The sequence below is a fragment of the Schistocerca americana genome, chromosome 8 (genome assembly GCF_021461395.2).
Source record: "Schistocerca americana isolate TAMUIC-IGC-003095 chromosome 8, iqSchAmer2.1, whole genome shotgun sequence".
Classification (NCBI taxonomy): Eukaryota; Metazoa; Arthropoda; class Insecta; order Orthoptera; family Acrididae; genus Schistocerca; species Schistocerca americana.
This window is the reverse complement of record NC_060126.1, coordinates 196596849-196619901: the sequence shown is the minus strand read 5'-3', so window position 1 is coordinate 196619901 and position 23053 is coordinate 196596849. Positions and strand designations below refer to the sequence as shown.

General features: G+C 40.1%; 1 protein-coding gene across 1 annotated transcript in view; it reads left to right on the top strand.

The window, feature by feature from the left end:
- LOC124545666 (D-altritol 5-dehydrogenase-like) overlaps nucleotides 1–23053 on the top strand; it is a 122089-nt gene that overhangs the window by 11817 nt on the left and 87219 nt on the right. The window lies entirely within an intron of this gene.

The following is a 23053-nucleotide window of genomic DNA, read 5'->3' as shown; positions in this document are numbered from 1 at the left end:
ACTTGGACGCCCAACTAAGACAACCAGGCCACTCCAATCCATCGCCAACAGCTGGCTGTCACTAATCGACAGTGATTCGTGATGTCCAACCAAGTTAACCTCAAACTTTGTTGTTCTACAATGGTTGAGTGCTACACCGTTAACTCAAACAATGGACTCTGGTTTTGTGTCACTGGACTGTAATCATCAACATGTGAAATGTGAAGTGGCTAATTTTCAGAACTGTGTGACTACCAATCGATCATGTAATGTTCAAAGTGATCTAAATTCGCATACGTACTTTGACCCTCAACGAATTTGCACATGTACTTTGACTTTCAATGGGTCGCAACATCAGTTACAGTCATGCCGTGTGCAACGCTGCCATTTGTGCAAAACACACACGCTATCAACCTATTCTGGTTTTGCCTCACTCACAAACTAATGATGGACATTTTCATGTACCAAATTCCCCTTGCTCACCCACCAGACCTGTTGCTCAGTTTTTCGACCATGTGGGCTTGAGCACATCTTATGGTGCATTTTACTGCAGCAATGCGATTTTCAGCAAGTTTCACTGGTAATTTATAGTCCGACCATACGGGATGTGTTCCTGCTGACGTGCACAGAAAACTCACACTGTTGTCGCACGAAGTACGAACCCAAGCCCCCCCCCTCCTCCTCTACCCCCCCCCCCCCTCCTCCTCTACCCCCCCCCCCCCACCAGACGCATTGGAGGGACCCTGATTCTGAACATTCAGCCGCTCACCTCTTCCACAGTTCTACCTGCGTCTCCCATGCCGGGCTTCTGCATCATTTCCGAGGTGGACAATTTCAAATCTGTACCTCTAACCTCTGGTCCAGTTTATGGGACCACCACACATGTTGCACAACCACTCATTCCCATGGTACTGACCATGCCAGCCGCGTCATGTTTTTGCGACATGTCAAGAACAATGCAACCTGCCATTCCTTTGGACGTCCTTGCCAAAAACACACCTACGCCTATGGTGCCAGGCTGCAGTATGGCCCCTCCTACCACAGACCAGCAGGCCTTCCAAGACACACCGAAGCTGATTTTGTCCCCCCCCCCCCTCCTCCCCCCTGGCCATGTGTGGAAGCTGCCCCCTTTATACGAGGACAACCCCATATCATGGTTTGTGCTTGTGGAGCATCTGTTCGAGTTACATCATGTGTCCAATAACAACTCTAAATTCCTGTGTCTTGTCACGCACCTCCATGATCACTCAGACTTAATTTGTGATCTACTACTCTCGCCACCACCTCCACGAAGTACGAGTTCACAAAGAAAACAATATTGGACCGACTCGCCTGCTCACCACAAGAATTAATCATCAAGATCTTGTACGAGGAGCAACTGGGGCACTGAACTCCATCACAACTCTGGCACCGCCTTCAATTACTTGTGAGTGAACATACAATGCCGGATGTTACTCTGTGGGCGGTATGGTACGCCAAGTTAACTATCGACCTACAGATTCACCTGCTACTGCACTCCTTCAAGTCAATCAGCTTTTGTCTTTGCATTGCAGACCAGCTGTATGCACTGCTACAACAACACCAACTAGCACACCACTCACCACTGGTTGGCACAACTGCTCCTGTTCACTGGCTGTCTGCAGGCACAGGCAAAGCTCTCTCCACCTCCACGCCGTCTACACCACCTGGCAGTATCGGCTCACTCTCTCCTCCATCCGAGTACTCAAGAATCACCCACCCACCATAAGAGCCATTACACATCCTAGAACAAATAAATGAGGACAAGCATCCTCCGCGGCCACAGTCGCCGCCACCAGCACATCCGGCTCATCCGTATTGTTGGTACCACAAGATTTTTGGCGATGATGCCAAGAAGTGTCAATTACCTTGCCAGCACCCAAATGCTGACCGCAGGATTTAGAAGATGCTGAATCCTGCGGGAACCTCACAGGGGTCCTCACACATTGCACTCCGTCCACTCATCCACCCGACCGAGCAGTCATTTATACGTGACCGACATTTCGTCACAGCTCGTCTTCCTAGTCGACACAGGCGCTGACATGTCTATCATACCCACATCGTTGGTTCCTCCCACCTTTTCACCGATGAGGTCACTTCTACAAGCTGTCAACGCATCAGTGTTACAAACCTCAGGCTCCGTCAAAGTTACAGTGCACCTATCTCCTTCTCTGTGTTTTCCATGGACTTTCTACATTGCCGACATCGATGAACCAATTCTCGGTATGGATTTTTTGTCACATTACAAACTCTCTCCAAATGTGGTTCAGGGCTCAGTGCTTCATCATCCCACTAACACTCAGATACTGTACTCCTGCACTTATATTCCAAGTTCTGTTTCTCTTGTGACATGTGAGTTAGTACACGAGTGCTATGCCCTCACAGGTGACATTATGACCTGCGTCACTAACCTACTGTCAGAATATGACGCTGCGGCACAACTCCACGGGGAAAATGATGAGCTGAAACAACAAATAGCACACACTTACAACAAGCTTGTCGCAGCTCGTACCTCGCTGGTGAAACTGCAGTCCACAGTGCCACCACCTAATTGTGTTTCTCCAGCAGACACCAGCTCGGTCACTCAGCAGGTTAGTCCAAAAACAATGTGTGTGACGATTCGCATCCAGTAGACACCGCACCCCCAACGCGCTCGCCAGATTCATTGCCATGTGTTTCAAACAGTGCTTTTAATGACAGTTGCACGTGCAATATGACCACGCCCACCAGGCAGGCAGGTGCCACATGTGTTGATAAATATTCCCCCTCTCTCACGCGCCAGCCACCTGACTCGGTGGCCATCGCTGTTCCCCGTCCGACGCCAGTGCCTCTCTTGCCCACACCAGTTACCCAAGGCAACGCTGACAAGAGACAGTTGCTGCACATCCCGACCTGCTCCACACTGTGCACGCAGCCAACCTCTCCAACCAGGTGCACGCCATGCTAGAAAATAGGCATGTGACTTTCATGCTGCCTTTTTCCACTCGCACTAACGGCTATGCCTTGTTACGCCCCACTCTAACAAAAGCTTCACATCAGGATGTTGCTCAGTCTCATGTGCAGTTCTCAGTTTCTTCTGTCACTGATGGAATGACACACAAGATAGTTACCACTGCCAGCCCTCCTATTAGGCACAAGGTTAGATGCCTCAATCCCATTAAGTTGCGCACTGCCTGGCAGCAACTTAATGAACTTTTGGAGGCAGCTATCCTGCAACCATCGGACAGCAACTGGTCTTCATGATTCACCTCATTACCAGACATGATGGTTCTTTCTGAATATCTGGCGACTACAGACACTTAAACGCTTGTACTGTCATGGACAATTACCCAGTGCCGAACATAAATGATTTCACTCATATGTTATTGGGCGCAAAAATCTTCAGTGTTATTGACTATAAACATGCCTATCACCAGATTCCTGTAGCACTGGGAGACATTCCAAAGACAGCTATTATTACACCGCTCGGTTTGTTCCAATACAACTTCATGCCGTTTGTCCTGAAAAACACAGCACAAACATGACAGCATTTCATCAACTCAATCTTATGACAGTTCGAGTTTTGCATTGCATATCTGGATGACATACTCACTTTCAGCAACTCAGCTGAGGAATGTGAAAATCATTTGTCCAAGGTCCTCCAGACCTGGCATTCCAATGGCGTCGAGGCCAACAAGGACAAATTCCAATTGCGCCAGTCCTCTGTCACATTTTTGGATTACACCGTCTCCACAGACGGAATACAGCCTCCCAAATCCTGCATGTAGGCCATCACAACTCTGCCGCCTCCGGCTACTTACAAAGAACTCTGACGTTTCTTGGGTATAATAAATTACTACTATCGGCATCTGCCTTCTGCCACTGCCGTGCAGGCCCAACTGACAGAATCGCTGTCAGGCAAACAGACTTCAGACCTTAAACCAGTTCGCTGGACTGAACCTATGCTGGAGGCCTTAAAGGCTCTAAAAACATCCTTAGCTCACACCATGACACTCGCCCATCCCAACCTGTCGGCCGAGTTGTTCATCACTACGGATGCCAGTGACATCACAGGAGGAGCAGTACTACAGCAATGTATAGGCGACATGGTTTCTCCCCTTCATTTCTTCTCTAAAATACTGTCTACAGCTCAGGAGAAATATTCCACTTTTGATAGGGAACTTCTGGTGGTCTATGAAGCCGTCAAACACTTTCGTCCCGACGTCGAGGGCCGTTCTTTCTTCATCCTTACTGATCACAAACCACTAGCTGACACTTTCTGCAACCCTCTCGAGAACCCACCCCCTCAGCGTTTCCGCCACTTTGATTTAATCTCTTAATTCACAACAGACATTCGCTACATCAATGGTACAGAAAACATCCCCACTGATTTTTTCTTGCCTATCAATACTGTCTCACGCACCATCGACTTATCCAACTTGGCCCCTCTCCAGACCTCTGATGAGGAATCTCAAGCTCTCCTCACAGATCCTCAAACATATCTTGTATATGCCAAGTTCCCCAGCGTTTTGGACGAGGTGTGGTGTGATTCTTCTACCGGCACCCTGCGGCCATTGCTCCCGCCCACATTTTGCTGGAAAAGCCTGCGACGCCTTGCATAACCACGCTCACCCTGGCATCTGCACCACCGCACAGCTCATATCCTAGCATTTTGTTAGGAAAAATGTTAAACGAGACTGTCAGACCTGGGCACACAGCTGCATCTCCTGTCAATGCAACAAAATTGACTGCGACACCTCCCCTCTGCTATGCAAGTTGGACATTCCGAAAGGAAGATTTCGTCACATCCATATCGACCTGATCGGGCCACTACCACCATCAAAGGGCCACAGATATATTCTCTCCACAATCGACCATATGTCTCGCTGGGTGGAATCTATTCCTTTACCCGACATCACCGCTGAAATCGTGGCCAAGGGTTTCATCTACTCATGGATTGCCAGGTTCGGTTGCCTGACTACCATCACCACTGACCAAGGTCGGCAGTTTGAGTCTGCCCTGTTCACCATTTTATGTAACATCTGCGGCATTAAAAAAATTCATACAACAGTCTACCACCTGCAAAGCAATGGGTTAGTTGAATGGTGGCACCGCACCCTCAAAACTGCCCCCAGGTGCCATGACATGTTCTTTCATGGGTGTTACTTGGTCTCCGTTTGACCTTTAAACCAGACTTACAGGAAACCATCTCTGAATTCATTTTCAGGGAGTACCCCGTCCTACCAGGGGAACTTATCCTGCCTCAAGCACCCGAGGATTTTTCCCCCTCCCCAAATTTCATTAGTCGCATGCGCACTCACTTCAAACATGCACAGCTACTCCCACCTATCAGCCATTCCCTGCCGGACCCTTACATGCCAACCGCACTCAACACTTGCTCCCACGTTATGCTCATGCATGATTCTGTTAAACAACCCCTGCAATCACCCTACCTCGGCCCCTTTAAAGTACTGCAGCGGGGCGAGACAACGTTCAACATTATGGTTAAAGATTGTCCTCAAACTGTTTCATTCCTGCTTTCATGGACTCCGACACTCCTATGCCATCTCAGTCGGACCCTCCTGACAACTTTTCCACTGTGGAGCCTGAAAATACTTTGTCTCATCCCACAGCGCTGTTTTCTCCAACCCATGATTCGTCATCACCATTGCAGGTTTTACAGCCACATAGTGATCCACCCCATGTGCGGGTTTTGTCTCCCACATTCAACCTGTGCTGCAATGTGCCACCACACCACGTGGATGACGTGTCGATCGTCACTTTCAATGACTGTGTGCTTGTGCTCCTAATAGACACCGCGGCCTCTCCCACCAACGGGCAGTTAAATGTCAGTGTAGTGCATAGCCTGTCCCTCCCCCACGAGTGCGAGCCATCAGAAATTCACGCATTCGCCTCCTCGGGTGGCTCAATCTGCATTCGGGGTGGGCACGCCTGCACCATGCTGCAGGCCGTTCCACACGCCTGCTCGCGGGCCGGCTGACACATTGTCCATCCCCGCTGGTTGACTTACTAAGAGATGGACCTGCTGCCAATCAATCTGCCTCCACACTCTGCCTCATCTCAGATGGAAATCCTGGTTGTATGCCTGCCGCCTCACATGACTACTACCGACGTGGATGCCCACATCACCTCCACGCAAGCCTCACAGGTGGTACTCCATACTGTGGGAGGGGTGCGTGGGAGTGGGCGGTGAGGGGGGGGGGGGGGGTTGTGTGGCATAGATATGTCGTATCAACCATGATTAACACCATCTTTGGACTCTTCTTGCTCTGCTGAGCCTCCATGTTAGTTTTTAGTTCTGTTATGTATCTCAAGCTGTGTACACATTTATGACTAACTATGAAATATATCTCAACATAGAATTTAATGGGGATAGTTATTGCACTCTGCCGATAACCATATCTCATTCCCATAACATTTTTAACTGAAGTAGCTGATGCGAAGCATGTCTAAGCTCTCATCCACAAACTTCTCCAGAAAGTCAAAGTAGTGGTTCAGCAGACTGACTTATGAGAACATAGTTTTTCATGGTGAAATTCTTGGATAAATGCTTCACAGGTTTCATGAAACTTTCAATGACTTTGTCTGCCATAATTGTCAGGGATTATCTGTAGGCTGTGGTTTATCTGGAATGTTGATTTGTAGCTTAGAGATGAAAAAATCATGGACCTCCAGGAATGTGCCAGAGATTATGATGGAGAAACATTGAAAAGGAATTAAGCTTTAAATCTCCATGAGAAACCAAGTTGAAAATTTCAGCATTAGCAGTGCAAGTAGCGTTGTCTCACTTTCTGCTTACTTTTGTTTTTGTTACTTGAATTGTTGATTTTGTCCAAGTACTGGTGCATTGTTTTCTATTGCTTTGTTTAGAATTTTACTCTAGGTTCTGAAGAACTTCAGTTACATAGGGTTATTTGAAAATTTGAAATCATTGTGTAACTCCAATTTTCCTTAACAGGATATTTTAATGTCAACAATAAGCCATGGTTTCTCAACCAGTTCTTTGGAGTCAACTCTGTACATTATTTTTTAAATGTGTGTTCAAAAAGTGGTCCAATTTCATTACTAAATATGTTAAATTTAATATTGCCTTAGGCTCCAGATAAATAGGCTCCAATTAATTTTCTGAAGACAGTGTTTAAACTTCTAAACTGTACCATTATTTATGGTCTACTTGTTCTTCAGCAGCATTCTATCATGCTCTGAGATGCACTGTGCGTAGAAACAGTCTCCATCAAGCCATCATGGTCAGATAGTCTATTTATAAGTTGCATGACTGCAGTGTTGTTAATTTCATCATTTTCTACAAATATGTTAATGACTAATGTACTGGAGCGACCAATGACTCTGATCAAGAAGTTAACCACTGGTGCTAGATTAAAGGAAAACATAAGGTCTTTATGACAAGAGTCTGTTTGCATTGAGATCACAAGTTAGTTTGTATTCTTTGTGTTTACTGTTAGTTGCTGTCTGATAAACTGCTTAAAATTGCCAGAAGGATCTGTGCAGGTGGATACAGTTATTAGACAGTAAGTAAGTTAGTTAGTTACATGTTCCATAGATCATCTGAATGATTATTTTATCAAAGTAATGTGGAATATGTCTATTTACAGGATAGTTATATATGTTTAGTATTAACATTAAAGAACACATTATTATTTCTGGTCCTATTCAAGCAACATGGGCAGGTGTCTTCAGTTTAAATGTCATTCACCTCAAAGTATTCCTGAATGTTTAGTGCTTTAAAAAGGCACTTGGTTTTTACAAAAATTTTTGTTCTTCCTCCACCATATTATTTCTACAGAACAAAGTTGGTAAGGTATAGTTATCAATCTGGAGAGAGCTGGTGGGGGTAGTCATATGATGGCCTGAGAAGCACTTGCGTCTTATATACCTTGTTAATCCTCTAAGAAAATGCGAATTTCATTAATTGTACTTAAAAGTTTTGGTGGAAACTTGTTACTGCCTTGTCATTTGATGTATGTGAGCACTTAATTGCCTAAAACAACCTGAGAGGAATGAATCAAAATACTCAGTATTATCTGTTTTTCTTGGGTAACTTTGCACATCCAGATTACCTTTCAAGGGGAATGGGATTTGAGTATAGGTTTTTTTCCCACAATTGCTGCAGTTACAAGAGCACCTAATGCATTTTTACCTGCTTCATTAGATGCAGGCCTAAGTTAGTAAACAACTTTCTAGAGCATGCAAATATTTGTCATTTGATAGTTCTTTTGAGCAAAAGTCTCCTTCACCCAGGACTGTGGGATGAAGTCTGGTCTTTCTTGGATAATTTCAAACAAATGCCTTGAAGTATTGAAGTGTTAAAATTTTATCTGGACCATTTGTATATCATAGTAACTTTCCTTGCAGGCTATGTTGCCAGTGCCCCGTATCAGGAAATCGTAACCATTTGTAATCTTACCCTCCCACACATCACTATTAAATTTTTCTTTGTGTCTTCATTAGTTTCAAAGGCTTCAAGAGGCATAAGATAGACAAAGGAAAAACTTTTTACTTATCTTCATTATCGCTTGTTGTTGACTCCAAGCCTTGCATCTAGGGGTACACTCTTGCAGCTGAAAGTTTTACTTTTTGGGTTCCTGAGGACTACATAACTGATCAAGTGCTATCTGTTGCTATGCTTTTCTTTTTATTTTATCTCACTCTTCTGTATCACACTGACTTTGCAATTTTCATTTTCATAAAACGATCAAATACATTGTTGTTGACAAGATTAGCAAAATACATGCATTTCCATCAGAGGCATGCCAACTACTACTTACATTCTGCAGTACTCACTATATGCCAAAGAGTTTACAAAGTGAAAGAGTTTACATACTTTCTTGACAAAAGAAGAATTATCACCAAGTTATAACATTATTATATAAATGAATCCAGAAATAAATTTAATAATTAACGTTAGATTTTTTAATTAATAATATGAATTTTAAGTATGCCAGAAATTTCATAATTTAAAATAATTTTAAAGAAGAGCAATTTTAACAGGTTACCCAATAAGTATTCACCAGATACTGATGAAATACCAGATATTATCATCAAAGCAAGTGTAACATCTATTGTAGAACCATTAACGGATATTTTTAATTCATCGTTCGTGAGTGGTATATTCCCAAAAAATCTGAAAATGGCAAAAGTGACGCCACAGTACAAGAAAGGGGACAAACATGAAGCTGCAAACTATAGACCTGTATCAGTATTGTCAGGCTTTGGTAAAATTCTTGAAAAACTATTTCTTAGAAGGCTGACACTCTTTCTAAATAAATAAAACATAATAAGTGATGCGCAACACAGATTCAGAACTGGCAGATCAACACAGTCAGCTATTTATACCTTCTTAAATGAAATTCTAACTGCAGTAGATAATAAGCAACATGTGTCTGGCATATTTCTTGACCTTAGTAAAGCCTTCGATGTAATTGATCATAATACTCTGTTGCAGAAGCTAGGTAATTATGGAATACGAGGCCTGCCAAACAAGTGGATACGTTTCTACCTTCATGACCGTCAACAGATCATATGGAGTTCCTCCAGGGTCAGTCCTTGGGCCAATTCTTTTCATTCTTTATCTTAATGATTTGTCAGAAAAAAATAACTAAAGGGACAACAGTACTTTTTGCAGATGATACAAATATCCTAATCAAATCACGTGATGAGGAAAGCCTACAAAAAACAGCTAGAGGTATAATACAAAATTTGACACAATGGTTCAGAACAAACAAGATAATAATAAATAATGAAAAAACAGTAACAGTCAATTTCCACAATTCACAGAAACTACGTCCTGCAAGACCAATTTTTAAAATTGATGGAAAAACTGTCTCATCTGTGAGTGACACAAAATTTTTAGGTATACATTTTCAGCAAAACCTAAAATGGGAGACACATCTTAACCATGTAAATAAAAAGCTAAACACACTTACTTACGCAGAAAGAATCCTCGCACAAAATACAAGCCGTGCGTCTGTGATCACAATGTACCATGACAGTATTCAGTCACTGCTGATCTACGGCATTATCTTTTGGGGGAACTCTGTAGGTACAAACAAAACATTTAGGCTACAGAAAAAGATTGTTAGAATAATAAGCCATGCTAAGTACAGAGACTCCAGTAGACCAATATTTAAAAATCTCAGTATACTGCCTCTTCCTTGCTTATATATATATATACGAAATATTAAATTTCACAAAAGGAAGTATTTTAAAAGATGGAAATATCTTCAAGCATAACTGTGATTACCACCCTCATGATACTAGGCAGAAGCATTATTTGCATGTCAATACAGTAAGTAAAAACATTTGTAAGAGAGGAGAGTATCATACTGGCATAATGCTGTACAATCACATGCCATCCTATTTGAAACAGATGCAAAATTTACAAAAGTTTAAAGTGAAACTTAAAGAATACTTGGTTGACCACTGCTTCTATTCTGTTTCCGAGTTTTTAGAGTACCAGAAAAGTGTAGTCTAATTTCTCCAATATTCTTAATAAGTCTATCATTTTATTTTATTATATTAAATTTGTCATCAATATTCAACATGTATTGAATAATTTTTAATTATTTATCCTTTCAAAATAACAATGTGTATGATGTTGTATATACTGTATCAACCTAACTTGTCCTACATCGTTTGTGCAAAGTATGTACCTAAACCCGATTTACAGGACCAATAAAGAAATACAAATACAAAAATACAAATACATACATAGTGCTATCAAATTAATTCCTTTTTACACATTTTAGCCTGAGATATAATACATTGTATACAAAATCATATAAAGTCTTTTAGACATAATGTTCACCTATACAAGAACTGATAGTATAAATGGTATCAGTTCTTTCTATAAAAATGGTAACGTTAGAAAAGGGTTCCCCATTACAATATCCTCCTCACAAAATTTGAAAACAGTGTTTACAATATTTTGTGTCAGACTACAAGGTTTTGCCAAATGGTGTACAAAATGATGCTCAGGATAGCAGATGGATGTATAGGAGTATCTGATACATAACATGTTACAGAAAACATGAAAAATATCTACTATACAAGTCATAATCTATACAAATATCAGGATATGGAACTCAGATTTTCAAATCTGTGGAAAATGCTATCACAGGACAAATAATACAAAGTCAAAACTACAACATTAGACCACTAATCTATAGAAATAATTACAGAGACAATGTAAATTACTAGAATCATAAATTGTACGTTAACATGCATACAATATTCAAAAGAGAAGAGAAAAATTTCAGAGCCTAAGTGAACGACGAGTGAGCTGATTCGAAAAACTCACAACGACGGGTACAGATGAGCAAAAATATTCTCAACCGTGAGTAAGCATATAGTACACAATCAATCAGGCACATAAACCAGAGTAGTTGAGGATAAGTTGACTCATTAGGGCCTAAGTTTACGATGTGGGGATTGACCCACGAATCCAAACCACAGCGGGTACAAACCAGCAAAAAGTTTCGACACAACAGAATGAATAAAGTTCATAATCATATCAATAAGTCCAATTAATACATTCTCCTTGAGTACACACAGTCACAGGGGCACTCAAAACAGAGCTAAGCATGAGTCTGTCCATAACTCAAGAACCAATCAGATACAATATCGCAATACTCAGTATACATTCAAGTAACAGTCTGTCAACATATCATAAATATTGTTCAAGGCAATCATCAGATTCATGAACTAAATCTTACAGCAACCTTTCTTCTAATCTCCTTTTTAGTGCACCAATCAATGCCATTTTGTCAAATGGTTTGTCAAGATATGTTAATTTCTTAAGTTGGTTCTTACAAAACTCTTTCTGTGTACTGTCCCTATAATTTGGACCATTCAGAAATTCACTTTTAATTCTCCCTTGTTCAACTTCTGGCCAAAATTTATTTAAAAAACTTTTTTTGAAACTTTGGTAACTCCCACAGGTTTAAATTTAGAGTTACCCAAGCCAGAGCTTCACTTTCAAGACATGTTTTAACAAACTTAATTTTTTGATCATCACTCATGTCCGACACAAAACTATCTTTACAGTGGTGTAGAAAATCCACTGGATGTAAATTGTCTGATGGAAAACTTTTTATTGGAATGTTGGACCATCCAGTGTCATTATTTGAATACAGATTGTTGTGAATGCAATTTTTTTGAACAACTGATTCTTTTTATCTAAAACATTTACATTAGTTAGCATAATATTTTCAACGTTTAAAATTTTTTGACCTAAACTATTAAAGTTCTGTTCCATTTTTTCCTCTATGACCTTCTGTTGAACTCTGACATCATCAACATTCTTTGTTTGTTGTGCAGGTTGGGCCATGAACTCATTTTCCAAAACAATAAATTTATTTTATAATCCATCGACTTTTTCATTCACACTTTTTAATCCATCTGACAATCCATTTTTTTTAGCTCTGAAACCTGATTACTAAGTTGGTCTGTTTGGTGTTGTTTCCATTAACTGATCAGTAACTGCACTCAATTTTGCCAAAATCAACTGAATAACTTCAGTTTTAACTATTTCTTTGCTGACTACACTTTCACCTAAAGTTTTCACTTCATCAGCACTACCTTCATCTCTGTTCATCTTCCCAGCAATCACACAAGTCCACCAAAAACATTAATTTCACAAATAGTCTGTACTTATCTTTTTTCTCATTGATGCCCCTCGTCATAGTTGAAAAGTCCTCTTTCAATTCATCCAGTCCGTTGCTATCGATATTATCTTGTCACTGTTGGTCCAACTTTGTTGGGCAGTTCTTGGGTCTTCTTTCATTGAGTGATTGAAGTTCATTTACATAAAAAAAATGCAAATACACAAATCTAAAATCCATTGTTCTTCTGCAACAGACAAAATTTCGTTATCAGTCAACAGATTCCGGCTGATGACCACACTTATAATCTTACCCACCCACACATCACTATTAAACTTTTCTTAGTGTTTTCATTAGTTTCAAAAGCTTCAAGAGGCATAAGATATACAAAAGAAAAACTTTTTACTTATCTTCATGATCTCTTGTTGTTGGCTCCAAGTCTTGTATCTATGAGTACATTCTTGCAGCTGAAATTTTGACTTTTTGTGTTCCCGAGGACTAAATAACTGATGAAGTACTGTCTCCTGGTACGATTTTCTTTTTATTTCATCCCATTCTTCTATACCACACTGACCCACAGTTTCCATTTTCATAAAACCATTAATTACATTGTTGTTGACAAGATTAGCAAAATACATGCGTTTCCATCAGAGGCATGCCCTCTACTACTGACATTCTGCGGTACTCACTATATTCCAAAGTGTTTACAGAGTGAAAGAGTTTACATAATTTCTTGACAGAATAAGAATCATCACCAAGTTATAACATTATTTATAAATGAATCCAGAAATAAATTTAATAATTAGTGTTAATTGTGCAATTAATAACATGAATTTTAAGTATGCCAAAAATTTCATACTTTAAAAGAAGGGTAATTTTAACTGTACATACATAGTACTACCAAATTAATTTCTTTTTATACATTTTAGCCTGAAATCATATGAATTCTTTTAGTTAAACAGCTGAGATAATGCTCACCTATACAAGAATCGATAGTATAAATGGTATCAGTTATTTCTATATAAAAGAAATGGTAATGTTAGAAAAGGGTGTCCCATTACAAATTCTTTACATTTTCAGGATCACAATTTAGTACTACATTATGAAATTTTGGGTCAGTTTACACCGTTTCACTAACCTCAACAACATCTCATATTTCTTTTTACAATTTTAGCCATACCTCTCCAATGACTGTTAGCAAAAAATTATTCACATCTTTTGGCTGTTTTGTTTACAGTAGAATGGTTTAGGCTTTGACAACTTCCACTTTTTATCATTGAAACGTAGGCCGTGGACAAATTAATTTTTTTGTAATTTTCACATTTAGTACTGGAACAGTAGGTTTAGCCGCATTAATACCTGAATTAACTTTTGGGTATGATAATTCATGATCCATTTACTGTAAATAGTATTCTTGTGTCAACAGCTTTACCTTTATTCCTTAGTTTTTTCTATTCTGGAAATTTGTTGACTCTATTTTACAACAGTTCACATGCATTTTGAGTCAAGTAAATTTTATAATTTCTTTATTTGTCCAACAAAAATAAGTTTTTTTCTTTTTTATTATTAATCTAAGAGTATGATCTTTTGTTTCTCCATTCCTCATAGATTTCACTGTAATAGAGAAAACTGCATGTTACGTAAGTGTAGACATATAAAATTAGGAACACGAAATATGGCTATAGTACCATTCAGTCTTCTATGATTTGAAAATGTGACCACCAAATTGAGAAATGTATGCTATCTGACAAATGTATCCAGACATCTATTAGTGGACATTAAGTTCCATCTACATCTATACTCTGCAAACCAAAGTGATGTGGACAACAGAGGGTACATACCATTGTACCAGTTATTAAGGTTTCTTCCAGTTCCATTCACCTAAGGAGCATAGGAGGAATGATTCCTTGAATGTCTCTGTGCATTCAGTAATTATTATTCTAAACTTATCCTCACAATTCCTGTTAGGGCGATATATAGGGGATTGTAGTATATTCCCAGAGTCATCATTTCAAGCCAGTTCTTGAAACTTTGTTAATAGACTTTCTGAGGATCATTTACGTCTGTTGTCAAGAATCTTCCATTCCAGTTCCTTCAGTATCACTGTAAAACTCACCTATGGATCAAATAAACCTCTGACCATTCATGCTGCACTTCTCTTTATATGTTCAATATCCTCTGTTAGTTCTATTGGTATGGGTTCCAAACACTTGAGCAGTGTTCTAGAACTGGCTGCACAAGTGGTTTGTAAGCAATCTCCTTTGTAGACTATTTCCTTTCCTCAGTATTATACCAACAAACCAAAGTCTTCCATCTGCTTTGCCCACAACTGAGCCTATGTGATCATTCCATTTCATTTCCCTACGAGGTGTTGTACCCCAGCATTTGTATGAGCTGTCTGATTCCATCAGTGACTCATTGATACTATAATCATTGGATACTACATTTTTTTTGTTTTGTGAAGTGCACAGTTTAACATTTCTGATAATTTCAAGCAAGTTGGTAATTTTGCACCACTTTTAAATCTTATCAAAATCTGACTGATTATTTATGCAACTTTTTTCAGTCAGTACTTTTTTCAGTCAGTACTTCATCATATTAATATTTTCTGCAAGGTCACTGACCTACAACATAACAAGGGCCCAAATACTTTTCCCTGAGGCACAACTAAAGTTACCCTTGCATCTGATGATGACTCTCCATCCAAGATAACATGCTGTGTCCTCTCTACCAAATAGCCCTTAAACCAGTCACAAATTTCACTTGATATCCCATATGATCATGCTCTTGATGGTAAGCATACATATGGTACTGAGTCAAATGCTTTTCAGAAATCAAGTAATATTGCATCTACCTGACTGCCTTGATCCAAAGATTTCAGTATGTCATGTGAGAAAAGTGAGAGTTGGGTATCACATGACCGATGTTGTTTTTAGAATCCATGCTAGTTGTCATCAAGGAGGTCATTCTGTTCAAGATACATCATTATGTTTGAGCTCAGAATATGTTCTAAGATTCTATGATAAATCAATGTCAAGGATATTGGATGGTAGTTTTGTGGATCACTTTTACTACCCTTCTTGTAGATGGGTGTGACTTGTTCTTTTTCCCAAGAACTGGGCCCGTTTTTTTGAGGGATGTGCAATAGATTATAGTCAGAAGAGGGGCTAACTCAGCATCAAATTCAGTATAGAATCTGACAGGGATATCATTGTGCACTGGGATTTTGTTGAATTTGAAAGATTTCCACTGTTTCTCAACACCATTGACACTAATCTTTTGAGTGGTATGAGGAGTAAATTGGGGCAATTTTTCTGGGTTTTCCTTTGTAATGGAACATTTGAAAACAAGAGTTAAGCATTTCAGCTTTTGCTTTGTTACCCTCAATTTCAGTTCCTGTTTCATTCACTAGGGACTGGACACTAACTCTGGGGCAACTAACAGCCTTCACATGAGACAAGAATTTCTTTGGACTTTGTGAAATATCATTTGACAGTATTCTCCTGTGGTAGTCATACCTTGACAGTGAAATGCATTTCATTCAGTATCTCTCTATCTATAGCCCTATGCTTTGTTTTACATCTATTATGCAGTAATCTCTGTTGTTTTAGAAGTTTCTTTACAGCGACTGTGTACCATATAGGTTTCCTCTCATTATGAACTCTTCCACTGGATAAATACCTATCTAGTGCATGGTCAACCAATGAGCCATAGTTCCTCTACATGCTCTTGCCCATTGCTCAATGTTTCAAAGTTCCTGATTTTTTATCTAGTTTACTGAACATATATATCTACCCGCTTGTTTTAGTTGCCCTTTGTGCTTTGGTAATCACTGATTCCACAACCACATCATGATCACTGATACTAGTGTTGACATGGATATCCTCAAAGAGGTCAGGTCTGTTGTTGTTGCCATTAGATCCAATATATTTTCATCACAAGTGTGGTTCCTAACTATTTGTTCTAGGTAGTTTTCAGAGAAGACATTTAATAATGTTTCACAGGATGTCTTATCTGTGCTCCACTAAAAGAACTCTAATTTTCACACTTAATTGTTGGATGATTAAAGTCTCCACCAATGATTACCATATGATTGGGGAACATACGTGCAAATGAACTGAGGTTTTCTCTAAAGTTTTTGGTTATATCAGGAGGCGAGTCTGGTGGGCAACAGAAGGATGCAATTGTCATTTTATGCCCACCCCAGGTATTGAGTCTTGCCCAAACAATCTCACATGCAGCTTGAATTTCTATCTTGGCAGATTTGAGTTTCTTGTCTACTGTGACAAATACACCACCTCCATTGCCCATTAGCCTGTCCTTTCAATATACACTCAAATTTCCCCCAAAAATTTCACTGCTGTCAATTTCAGGTTTCAACCACGTGTCACAGGGGTGGGGTGGGAGGGGGGGGGGGGGGGAAGAAGAAGAAGAAGAAGAAGAAAAGAAAAGACTCCTCCCAAACAGGCCATGAAGGCCCATGAAGGCCCAACAGTACTGACCAGTCGCTGTGTCATCCTCAGCCCACAGGCATCACTGGATGTGGATATGGAGGGACATGTGGTCAGCACACCACTCTCCTTGCTGTATATCAGTTTCTAAGACTGGAGCCGCTACGCCTCAATCAAGTAGCTCCTCAGTTTGCCTCACAAGTACTGAGTGTACCCCACTTCCTAACAGTGTTTGGCATTTATGTTCACCCATCCAAGTGCTAGCCCAGTCTGACAGCACTTAACTTCAATGATCTGATGAGAACCAGTGTTACCACTGCAACAATGGCATTGGCCAACCAGTTGTCTGGACTTAGCATCATGTGAGCCTCGCTGCTTCTCATGAGAACTTCAGGCTCTGGCACTTTGTTGCAAATTCTTCGGCAGTTAACCATTAGAATTTTAATATTCTCACCTGTGGGAGGCATTTCTTTCGATCTTACACTGAGACTTCTGTGTTTCTGACAGCTATCATTATCTGTATTCGATGAAGAGTAATATAAGCTAAAAAGCTCTTGTGTGCACCCCGCACACAATCAACTGTCCAAGTAGCAGCCTCTGATGTGTAGTGCACACCTGATCCATTTAGGGGGACCCCAAAGTTCTTAACCCTATGGCGCAAGTCCAGAAAATAGCAACCTAACTTGTCACAGAACCTTCAAAGTCACTGCTTCACTCCTTCAAGTTGACTCAGAACTAAAGGGACACAATCAATTCTGGGGACAATGGTGCAAATTGTGAGCTTGTTTGAAACTCCATACATAAGGCTGGTCTTCTCAACCTTCTTGCCAGTCACTGGAATGATCCAAGTATGACCTCAGAGCCCATACGACAGGCATCATTTGTTCCACTGTGTGCCACAGTCTACAGTTGGTTGCAAGCTGTTCCCTCTGTGTCTGGTGGATAGCCTCTTCAAAATGTTGAATATAAAGTGAGTTGACCCTTCACTTTTATGACAGCTTGAACACAGCTGGTGATATTTTCAATGAGATGCCTGAATGACTGTAAAGAATTGGTAGCCCATTCTTCTTCAAGAGTCAAAACCAGATAACATAAGTGATATTTAAAGGGGGGGTCTGGAGTGATGTTGACATTTTAACTCATCTTAAAAGCACTCCACTGGGTTCAGAGTGCAACTCTGGGCAGACTATTCCATTTCAGGAATGTTATTGCCTTACAGGTGCTGCTTTAGGACAGGGTGAGCTCTCATGCTGATACAAATAATTATTGTCACCAAATTGTTTCTCTACTGTATTTATTACTCAATGCTGTAAAATGTGTTCATATCCTTTCGAATTTAGCATTTTCTTAAGCTCAATAAGGCAACCACATCCTAACCAGGAAAAAACACCTCCATAACATAACACCAGCTCCACTGTACTTCACTCTCGGCACTACATGTGATGGCAGGTGACATTATCCAGGTATTTGCTAAACACAAACCCTTCCGCCAGATTGCCGCAGGATATAACATGATTCATCACTCTCAATTTCTCAGTTCGAGTCATTCATTCTCCAGTGACATCACTCTCTACACCACCTGGAGCATCATTTAGTATTGGCTACAGAAATGTGTGGCTTATGAGGTGTGGCTTGATCATTGTACCCCATTCTCTTTAACTCCCTATGCAAAGTCATTATGCTAGCTGGAATATTTTACATGCTCGAGTGTCCTTGTCCACAATTACATGAGATCTGCCTGGTCTAGGTTTCACAGTGGTTGTTCCTTCACATTTTCACATCACAGTTACACTACCAACAGTCAATTTGGTAGCTTTGGTATGGTTTTGGTATGGATCTGTTCCTCGGGTGACATCCAATAACTACTCCATCTTCAAAGTCACTGAGGTCTCCTGACTGCTCATTCTGCTGTTCCTGCTTCTCTACTGAAAATGTACTGCCTCCTTCCTCTTTATGTACTGGCAAGTCCACCTCTCATGACATCTAGTGGTTATGTTTGCAATATGTAAGGGTATCTGGATACTTTGATCAAATAGACTAAGAATTCTTTTGTCATTTTATATTAGTATGCAAATTTTCTGTGGAATTTAACCTCTGCTGTTCTAAAGACAAATGCCTAAGCAGATTGTAATATAGATTACTCACGTGGATCATACCCTTATGGAAGACCCAGCTGCAAGACCTGTTCTATGCACACACATAGTACATCCTACCTAGTCTTATTAGAGATATATCCTATCCCGTCAAAGGCAGTGCCACCTGTGAAAGCAGTCATATCATATAGCACTTCTGCACGAGTGGCTACTACCAAATTGTGGTCAAGAGCAAAGTTGGCCATCTAGTGACAGAACATTCTGATCAGCACAACATGCTCAATTTCAATGGCTGTCTCGCAAATTGTGCCATCTCTATCAATCCCACACATCACCAATACTGGCTAAATAACTGGAATTGTCCTTATAAGACATTCTTCAATCCTACAAACCTCCTGCCAGCCTCAAACACTACTAGCCCCTGCTCTGCCCCCTCCTCCACCAGAGCAACCTCATTGGTACCACATTTCTCAGCTGTGTACTTGTTGCCTCTCCCTCTCAGCCATCAATCAGCCTTCCATTCAACCTCCCCTCCTGCTCTCCACCTTCTCCCTTACTGCACCAAATATATCTGGGTGAAATCTTGGCAACATTTTCAGTCTTGTTTATATGCTCATCCAGTACTCAGTCTCTATTATACAGTGAGTTATTATGCGTACTCCTTCCATTATTTATATACCATCCAGGAGTTTCCATTATCAGAGTACTAGCTTTCAAGAAATGAAAAATCTGATCATAGGCTTTTGCTGAAATGAACAACCAGAAATCATTATCACTACTTAGTGGGAATTAGTGAAGTTCGGTGGCAGGAGGAACAAGACTTTTGGTCAGGTGAATACAGGGTTATAAACACAAAATCAAATAGGGGTAATGCAGGAGTAGGTTTAATAATGAATAAAAAAATAGGAGTGCGGGTAAGCTACTACCAACAGCATAGTGAACGCATTATTGTGGCCAAGATAGACACAAAACTCATGCCTACTACAGTAGTACAAGTTTATATGCCAACTAGCTCTGCAGATGATGAAGAAATTGATGAAATGTATGATGAGATAAAAGAAATTATTCAGGTAGTGGAGGTGGACGAAAATTTAAAAGTCATGGGTGACTGGAATTCGAGAGTAGCAAAAGGGAGAGAAGGAAACATAGTGGGTGAATATGGATTGGGGGAGAGAAATGAAAGAGGAAGCCATCTGGTGGAATTTTGCGCAGAGCATAACTTCACCATAGCTAACACTTGGTTCAAGAATCATAAAAGAAAGTTGTATACATGGAAGAATCCTGGAGATACTAGAAGGTATCAGATAGATTATATAATGGTAAGACAGAGATTTAGGAACCAGGTATTAAATTGTAAGACATTTCCAGGGGCAGATGTGGACTCTGACCACAATCTATTGGTTATGAACTGTAGATTAAAACAGAAGAAACCGCAAAAAGGTGGGAATTTAAGGAGATGGGACCTGGATAAACTGACTAAACCAGAGGTTGTACAGAGTTTCAGGGAGAGCATAAGGGAACAATTGACAGGAATGGGGGAAAGAAATATAGTAGAAGAGGAATGGGTAGCTCTGAGGGATGAAGTAACGAAGGCATCAGAGGATCAAGTAGGTAAAAAGACGAGGGCTAGTAGAAATCTTTGGGTAACAGAAGAAATATTGAATTTAATTGATGAAAGGAGAAAATATAAAAACGCAGTAAATGAAGCAGCCAAAAAGGAATACAAACGTCTCAAAAATGAGATTGACAGGAAGTGCAAAATGGCTAAGCAGGGATGGCCAGAGGACAAATGTAAGGATGTAGAGGCTTGTCTCACTAGGGGTAAGATAGATACTGCCTACAGGAACATTAAAGAGACCTTTGGAGAAAAGAGAGTCACTTGTATGAATATCAAGAGCGTTGATGGAAACCACGTTCTAAGCAAAGAAGGGAAAGCAGAAAGGTGGAAGGAGTGTGTAGGGGTCTATACAAGGGCGATGTACTTGAGGACAATATTATGGAAATGGAAGAGGATGTAGATGAAGATGAAATGGGAGATATGATACTGCATGAAGAGTTTGACAGAGCACTGAAAGACCTGAGTCAAAACAAGGCCCCGGGAGTAGACAACATTCCATTAGAACTACTGACGGCCTTGGGAGAGCCAGTCGTGACAAAACTCTACCATCTGGTGAGCAAGATGTACGAGACAGGCTAAATACCTTCAGACTTCAAGAAGAATATAATAATTCCAATCCCAAAGAAAGCAGGTTTTGACAGATGTGAAAATTACCGAACTATCAGTTTAATACGTCACAGCTGCAAAATACTAATGCGAATTCTTTACAGACAAATGGAAAAACTGGTAGAAGCCGACCTCAGCGAATATCAGTTTGGATTCCGTAGAAATATTGGAACACGTGAGGCAGTATTGATCCTACGCTTCTCTTAGAAAATAGATTAAGGAAAGGCAAACCTACATTTCTAGCATTTGTAGACTTAGAGAAAGCTTTTGACAATGTTGACTGGAATACTCTCTTTCAAATTCTAAAGGTGGCAGGGGTAAAATACAGGGAGTGAAAGGGTATTTACAATTTGTACAGAAACCAGATGGCAGTTATAAGAGTCGAGGGGCATGAAAGAGAAGCAGTGGTTGGGAAGGGAGTAAGACAGGGTTGTAGCCTCTCCCCGATCTTATTCAATCTGTATATTGAGCAAGGAGTAAAGGAAACAAAAGAAAAACTCGGAGTTGGCATTAAAGTCCATGGAGAAGAAATAAAAACGTTGAGGTTTGCCAATGACATTGTAATTCTGTCAGAGACAGCAAAGGACTTGGAAGAGCAGTTGAATGGAATGGACAGTGTCTTGAAAGGAGGATATAAGATGAACATCAACAGAAGCAAAACGAGGATAATGGGAAGTAGTCGAATTAAGTCGGGTGATGCTGAGGGAATTAGATTAGGAAATGAGACACTTAAAGTAGTAAAGGAGTTTTGCTATTTGGGGAGCAAAATAACTGATGATGATCGAAGTAGAGAGGATATAAAATGTAGACTGGCAATGGCAAGGAAAGCGTTTCTGAAGATGAGAAATTTGTTAACATTGAGTATTGATTTAAGTGTTAGGAAGTCGTTTCTGAAAGTATTTGTATGGAGTGTAGCGATGTATGGAAGTGAAATGTGGACAATAAATAGTTTAGACAAGAAGAGAATAGAAGCTTTCGAATTGTGGTGCCACAGAAGAATGCTGAAGATTAGATGGGTAGATCACATAACTAATGAGGAGGTATTGAATAGAATTGGGGAGAAGAGGAGTTTGTGGCACAACTTGACAAGAAGAAGGGACCAGTTGGTAGGACATGTTCTGAGGCATCAAGGGATCACAAATTTAGCATTGGAGGGCAGAGTGGAGGGTAAAAATCGTAGAGGAAGACCAAGAGATGAATACACTAAGCAGATTCAGAAGGATGTAGGTTGCAGTAAGTACTGGGAGATGAAGAAGCTTGCACAGGATAGAGTAGCATGGAGAGCTGCATCAAACCAGTCTCAGGACTGAAGACAACAACAACAACAACTTAGTCAATATACATGAATCCTTGGAAGAAGTCAGTACAGAACTTTAATATCCTTTTATAAAATATTCTCATAAACATATTCAGGGAAAATCATGGTTAGAAACAATTTTCTAATAGTTGTTATAAGTTGACTTCATTGGTTACTACAGCATGAGAAATATGCACTACATAGTTTCTTTTGTGAAGTGCATACTGTGGCTATGCAACAGTTTAGTGGTTACACAGCATTATTCTTTGATGGTTGCCTAATTATATCCTCTAAGATCTCAGTTCTCTTTTACTTGGGTTATTTAAATAACTAAAGTATTTATTGTAAATGAAAGAACACACTGAAATTCC